The sequence below is a fragment of the Cyanistes caeruleus genome, chromosome 6 (genome assembly GCF_971803275.1).
Source record: "Cyanistes caeruleus chromosome 6, bCyaCae1.hap1.1, whole genome shotgun sequence".
NCBI classification, from domain to species: Eukaryota; Metazoa; Chordata; class Aves; order Passeriformes; family Paridae; genus Cyanistes; species Cyanistes caeruleus.
The window spans coordinates 1,889,568-1,896,899 of record NC_141706.1 but is presented as its reverse complement, the minus strand read 5'-3'; the positions used below and the strand labels follow the sequence as shown (position 1 = coordinate 1,896,899).

At 44.2% G+C, this 7,332-nt stretch overlaps 1 long non-coding RNA gene across 1 annotated transcript; it reads left to right on the top strand.

Annotated features, from left to right (window-relative positions):
- The first annotated feature begins 3,659 nt into the window (after positions 1–3,659).
- Positions 3,660–7,024, top strand: LOC147652364 (uncharacterized). The gene is made up of 3 exons (XR_015288255.1): positions 3,660–4,195; positions 4,291–4,415; positions 4,619–7,024. It is a non-coding gene; the product is annotated as an uncharacterized LOC147652364 (long non-coding RNA).
- The last annotated feature ends 308 nt before the right edge of the window (positions 7,025–7,332 follow it).

Genomic DNA, 7,332 nt, shown 5'->3' with positions numbered 1-7,332 from the left:
AGGGAACCTGAGAGCAAGAGTGAGCATCAGGAGGTTTATGCATTTACTCATGCACTGAAAAACTGCACAGTTGTTTAGATGTACACAGGCAGAGGGGTTTAATTTTTATTTTTGGGGGTTTTTTTTTACATTCTTTTTTTCCTTTTTACTTCCTTTTCTCCCATGCACTAATCCCACGGAAGTCTCCAGCAAACTGAAGGTGTGGGCATGGTCACACACCAGCAGGCAAAACCTGAAACCTCAACAATCAGTCTAAACCAGTGGTTTTTGAGCACAGCTGGGCAGCAGCAGAGCTGAGGTGTGGGCCAGCTGCAGACTCGTGGCTTTGGATGGAGCAGAGAGTTTTGCACAGGCTGAAAGGGTTTCTGCCTTGCTGCCTGCTGAACCAGCCAACAGCACGGCCAGGGCTGCTGCTGACAATTCTCAGCAGTAAAAGTAGCTGTTAAATCTTGAATTAGCTTGAAGTCAGGCTCGTTAAATTCAGAAATGAGCTACAAAGATGTTTTCAAAGGGGATGAGCAAGTGAATCAATTTTTAATTACTTATCAAGGAGGGGGTTTCAGTAGAGGTCGTCTTTGCAACTATGCAAAGCAATAAATATAACAGATTTACAGCTGGCTTTGTTTTCATGACAAACACCCCAGATTTGATGGGAGTGCAGAGATCAAAAATGGCTTGTTTTGAGCAACATGTATGCAATATTCTGTCTTCCAGCACACAGACAGGAAAAAAACCCAGAGAAATAACATTATTTTCTTCTTAAAGGAAATAATCCGTGTATTTACATTCAAACAAAAATAATGAGACCTTCTCTTCAAGTCATCTTAGAACTTCCCTACGCTGCAATCACAAAAACAGGCTTTGATCAAATTCAGCTGCTGGAAGGTTCTGCAGGTCATTACTCGTAGCTCTCCTCGTTCATTCTCACGTTTAATCTGCATCGACCCAACGAGCGCCAGTCGATAGCGACAAAGCCATGGGCTGGAATCCTCACCCCACTGGGCCTTGTGGGGCTCAGAGCTGAAGGTTCTGGCTTGCCTGGAGTTTACCCTGGGTGCCTCAGACCTGGAGTTTGCTCTGGGTGCCTCAGACCTGGAGTTTGCTCTGGATCCCTCAGACCTGGAGTTTATCCGGGGTGCCTCAGACCTGGGGTTTTACCCTGGGTGCTTCAGACCTGGAATTTGCTCTGGGTGCCTCAGACCTGGAGTTTCTCCTGGAGTTTGCTCTGGGTGCCTCAGACCTGGAGTTTCTCCTGGAGTTTGCTCTGGGTGCCTCAGACCTGAAATTTATCCTGGGTGCCTCAGGCCTGGAGTTTATCCTGGAGTTTATCCTGGAATTTATCCTGGAGTTTATCCTGGAGTTTATCCTGGAATTTATCCTGGGTGCCTCAGACCTGGAATTTTACCCTGGGTGCCTCAGACCTGGAGTTTATCCTGGAGTTTATCCTGGGTGCCTCAGGCCTGGAGTTTTACCCTGCCGTGGTCTCTAAGCAAAGGGCATCACTGCCTGGCAGGAGCAGCGCTGCTGGACGGGGCAGAAGCCCACCCCTCCTGCAGTGAATTTGGGGATGTGATTTCCATCCCCCACCAACAAGCAATTCCTCATTTTATGCCATGGCAAATCCTTTGCCTCCCACCAGTTGTCTCTGTGATCAGGAGACTTGAATGCACCTTGAAATGTAAATAAAGCACATCACACAAACACCTTCTCTCAAAATCTTGGGTCTGGCTTTACCAAGGGCCTCCACGACACCACAAATAGCTTTTAATGCATTTTAGCATGGCCAGAGGACATCCTTGCAGCCACCAAGCCATCATCACAGGACCAGATGGCTCCTGACCTCCTCCACACCAGCAGCACCAAACCCAGGCTGCCACGAGTGCTCTGCACAAGGATAAATCAGACTCACCGCAGAGCAGAGCTGGGTGGTTGCCTTCAGAAGATGACAGGGTATTTTTATTTCCAGAACAACAGAAAATGGAGATTTTGAGGCTAAGAGAAAGCACGTCAAAACGAGAACCTTTTGCTTCTGAATAACTCTTTTTGCTAAAGCTACATCAGCTTCAATAAAGAAATAACAGGGGAAAAGAGACTTCCAGCAAACCTAGCAAAGATGTGACGTGACACCCCAGCAGAGAAAAAGAAGTGATCTGTGAGAGAATGGAGAAAGGAACATTTTACATCCTTGCATGTTATTATATTACACATATTAAACATTCTTATTCTATTACACAGCTGAGCTCCCTGATTATGCCAAAGCAGAATTTAACCCAGACTTTCAATCCTTCCCTCTTTTGAACACACAAAGGATTGGTATCCTCGCTCCAGAGCATGAAATCTGGGTGTAAGTGCTCATACTCAGCAGAACATATCAGCACCGACAATGTTGGCTGCCACCTTGGTGAAACATCCCCACACATTTTGAAATGCTCTTCCATGACAGACTGGCTTTGCAAGGCCAAAACCAGTTTAGTTGATTATTTTCAGTATGTATTCCCCCAGAACTCAAAAGATTTCAGAACCTGACAACCCATTACTGAGAAGTATATCCTTTCTGATGAGGAGATCTAAGACTCTGAATTTGGGATTTTTTTCTGTCCTACTAAAATTAAAAGCATTGAGAATGAAAAGATTCAATTAAGCCAATCCCCAGTTTAACTTTTCACATTGTCAATTTTTAAGCTTTGAACCAAGAGATGTGACAAAATCAGTGTAAAGAAAATAAGAAATAGTTAACCAGCAGAACTTAGCTGTAAATACCACAACAATATGCAATGCTCCTGGGGTTTGGCAAAAATAATCTGTTGATAAAATTCTCCCTTATGAAGTAGTCTGAGAAAAAAAAAGCAGGTGGTGATTAATTAAAAACATATCAAAAATAACTTAAAAGATATTCTAATTTGAAAACTAAGTACTGATCATATCACCTCTCACTGCTAGAAAACCTGAGGAAGCTGCCAGAAATCAAATACACTTTTACCCCTTTGAGGGTGAGCTCTGCCATAAAGAAAACTCATCAGGAGCAATAATTTTTTATTTTACTTAAGTATTTTTGATATAAAGCCTCAAACCTGGAGTATTTAACATTTCATTCTAAAAGCTTACCAGGACTCTGAGATTTTTTGAGTTCAACTTCAAAGACCAGCAGAAGCTTTTAAAGCTTTTTAAAGTGTCATGAAGCAGGAATCTGCACAATTTAGGTGGGTGAGTGAGGGTCCCAGTAAAAAAAATCAGCTTTTGAGTAACACTGGGAGGAATCATCTCCCAGTTTGAATTTCACATTCTCCAGGTATCTAAATTTCTGCTCTCCCAACATCCCCAGCACTTCTTTTTGGTTGTTTTTTTTTTTTGAAAACCAACGTGACTATTGGGAAGCACAAAAACAGGGAGCTGGGGACTGCTGAGCACAGGACTTGTGTGGAGCTGATTCTTTGAGCCTCTAAAGGATTTCAGCCTGTCAGTGAAAAATTTTCATCGCAAGGGAAAGTTTCTTGAGAAAGTTTCTCTCTCAAGGACTGTTTTTGTAAATAGTTTATGGTTCTCAAAACAATTCTGCACAGCTGTGCTGAGTGTGTTTTCTCTCCTTCCACCAATGGGACAAGAGAGGTGCTGTTCCCTTTACCAGTCACGTTAAACCTGTATTGGAACACCTTATAAAAGAGGCTGAAAAGTTCTGAAATAAAACCCTTCTGATGATTCTCTTTCTGCCTGTTGAATTGAATCCACACTCCTTATTTGTGTCCAGCAGCAGCAGACTCGCTCCTGAGGGATGCCTTGAGCAGAACTCTCTCTCCCTTTCCAGGAGATATTTTCCCACTGGAGACTTTTTCCTCCTGCCTTGCCATGAGGACACAGCCCCGGGAGTGCCTTCCCCAGCCCCTCCATCCCTGGCTGCTCATGCTCCTGCAGGTGCTGGAGGGAGGGTGGATTATCTGCAGATAACTCACTATCACTGCCTAAACTGAGGCTCCAAAGCACCGAGCTGCCACATCAAAGATCATCCCACTCCCTTCACTTTCAGTCCATTTATGAAGAGTGCACTCTGGGCACTTTTTCAAGGCAAACCAAAGGTACTGAGCTTCGGCAGGTGGCACAGAAATGTGTGAGCTCCCAGTGCACAGAGCCGGGCTCCTGGGGCTCAGATTCCACAGCAATGAGTTCATTTTCATTCCTGCTCACTCTCAACTCTTTCAAAGTAGGTGCTCACAGGCTGGGCTGCACTCCTGCTGCCTTGAAACGCTCTTCAGATGTGCCTAACCTTATTCTGATGTGCCTAACCTCATTCTGCAGCGCCTCTTCCACCACAATTTGAGTTCATGCAGAAGCCATCTCACAGTCTGTGCTCTAATCCTGGGTTCTGGATTCTGTGCTTCTACCATCAGTGCCAAAAAGTGTCGCAACAACTTAAATTCAAGGTAACCTGGACCTTTATTTTGCCTAATTTTGCAGCCAGCTGCTAATCCATATGATTATTTATGTCTCAATATCAAATTCTTAATTCAAAAGAAAAGCATCTCAGTTAAAAAGTAAATAGCTTACCTGTGTTTATTAAGTAATTAATAAATAACTAATGGAAATAAATAAATAATGTTGATGTACTTTTTCCAAACTTATCCAGGAATCTGGCAATTCAATTTCTCATCCTAAATCCACCAAGATATTTAAAGAACTGCACTCTAGTGTTACAGAGCACTCTGGATTCAGGAGCATTTGTGCAGAGACTATTCATTAATTCTGGCTTGGAAGAACGGGGAAAAAGCAAAGTCATGCCAGGATGTGGTTGATTTGATAAATAATGGAAGGAGATTTCACAAGACAGAGCTCTGTTATTCCTTCAGCATAAAGTGCAACAGAGGAGGAAAGCCAATAAACTAAAGCTGAAAGATTGGTTCCTCAGAGGGGGCAGGATTGGGGTTTGTAAGAGATCTCACCGTCCCCTGCACTGCCAATGAGGAGTGACACAACAAAGGTTTGTCCTGATTCCATCTGAGAAACAAACCAATAAATGAAGCTGTGTTGTTCTTCTGGAGAGCTGAGAAGCTCTCCCAGGTCTGGCTGCTCTCAGAGCATCACACTGCTGGGCAAGGAGCTGCAAAACATACTGGGATTTCTGATGGAAATGAAATGCATTTAAGATCTTTAAAAACTTCCCTTCGTTCAGTCTGCAGATGTGTTTTTGTAACCCCCCAGGTCCAGCCACCTTGGATTTTGTCAATTCCATCTGTCCAGCCATCTCCCACCAGCTTCATTTCTGGGGAGGGCCATGGGGGTGGGATGGAATAACTCAGCAGAGCTCTTTGAACGATTCAGTCTTGTCTGGCTATCCCTTTGCCATCTATCATCTAGAAATTTATACTGCTCTTCAGATCAATCAAAAGAATTAAAGCTCTTCAGGACATAATTCCTTTCCCTGCAATTTCTTTTCCTGGCAAAAGAAAAAAGAAATTCAATCTGTTTTCACTGAAAGTCCGAAAAAAAGCATTGCACTACACGCTCAGGCTCAGACAGCTGAACATAAAGGTGTCTGGCTCTATATATCTTAATTTTCCTCTCCTGGAATCAAGACCAATCACGGTATGGATAGGGTGTAAAAGCATGTTCAAAGCAGAGATCATTTCCTTTTGATGCAGTACAATGCAATCAACATCTGCAGGAAACAAAAGCCTCTCATCAGGGCTTACAGAGCACAAACAAAAGAGTGGCCCGAGGGGCAGATAATCAGTTTACACAGAACTCACTGTACCCGTGTTATGGAGATGGAAAACAGCAGCAGAGATTAGGCTGAAGTGGAATTCCATTTTAGGATTGCTAGGTGTGTGATCCTAGAGGTCACACTGCACCAAGAGCCGCTCCCCAAAGGGCACAGCAGGCACTGCCAGGGCAGGCAAAGCCCTTGAATTGTCACAGAATCCCCCAGGAGAATCTGGTAGCAGCTAAAAGCACCTGGAGGATGAAGCACTTCAGAAAACGCCTGCAAAATGTAATTTGAAACACTCCCAACATCTCCTGCTGCTGCCACCAGCAGCACCTGTGTTTGTCACCACCCTGACCCTGGTGACACTGATGTTTTCAGAGGCTCCCTGGGACAGGGGCTGGGCAGAGTTAAAGGAATAAAGTGTGGATTTATTAAAGAGGTTTTCAGAGGATGCAGCTTGGGCAGTGCAAGAGCCTGGCTGAGGATCCACCCAAGATGGACCCAAGCTGGGCCCTGGGTCAGGAGTTTCACACTTTGATAGGTTCTGGTCCATTTCCACATTGGGCTGGATTGCCCAATTGCAGCTGCAGGTGATGCAGTCCCATCCTCCCAGATTGCTCTCCTCAATTCCCTGCTGCTTGTGCTTTTTGGGCCCGGAGCTGCCACGGTGTCCTTGGCTGTGGGGCTGGAGAAGGATTGTTGTGTGTGCCTGAGCTGTGAGGAGAACTTGAACACTTTGTGTGGGGTTCAGAGTTACTGATGCAGGGTCTGGAGATAGGAAAGCTGAAACTGAAGGCACCAAGCTGGGGACAGCAGCAGAGGGAGGAGCAGGGATGGGCAGTGCTGAGCACGGTGGGGAAGGTGCTGGAAGCGCTGGAGCAGCAGCTCCAGGTCACGGGAGAGCATCAGGGAGCGAGCCCTGAGTGGGAAGGGCTCCTCCATCCCCACCACCCAAAAGCAGCAGGTGAGGGGCACTGACAGCCTGGCCTCACCTTCTGGCTTCACAGAAACACAGCTCCCTGGCCAAAAAGAGGAAAAGTAATTCAGAATAAAAACCAAGCTAATTTTTTTTTTTTTTTTTCCCTCCAAATAGAAAGCGCTGTTCCACCTGAAATGTAGAACTTATATCTGAAATCTCATTTCATTTAATCAGTGCCTCTTTTCACCTTTAAAGCCTAATTTTGGGGCTTCTAAAAGTGAAGCACAACTCAGAAGGGAAAAAATTTTTGCATCTTTGATGCCCATTTGTGAATAATTTTGGTTTCATATCAATGGCTTTCTGTTAATGACCTGAGCATACCTTGTTTATTTATCCAAATAAAAACCCAAAATATCCAAATTAAAAAAATACCTTGTTTATTTATCCAAATAAAAAAATATCCAAATAAAAAAAATTCCTTGTTTACTTATCCAAAATAACTTCCCTGGGTCTAGCCACGGTCCCAGGACACTTCTGTGCCATGTAAAGCTCTAAGGTACCATCCTCTGCCTGTCACAGTAACACCACATCATAAAAATACAAAACTTTCTACTAGATTTTCAGTACTCAGCCATTTTTTTTTTTTAAAACCACACTGTGCCGTAACATGAAGCATCTATTATTGCACCAGTCATAAAAGACCTCAGAGATTTGTAAC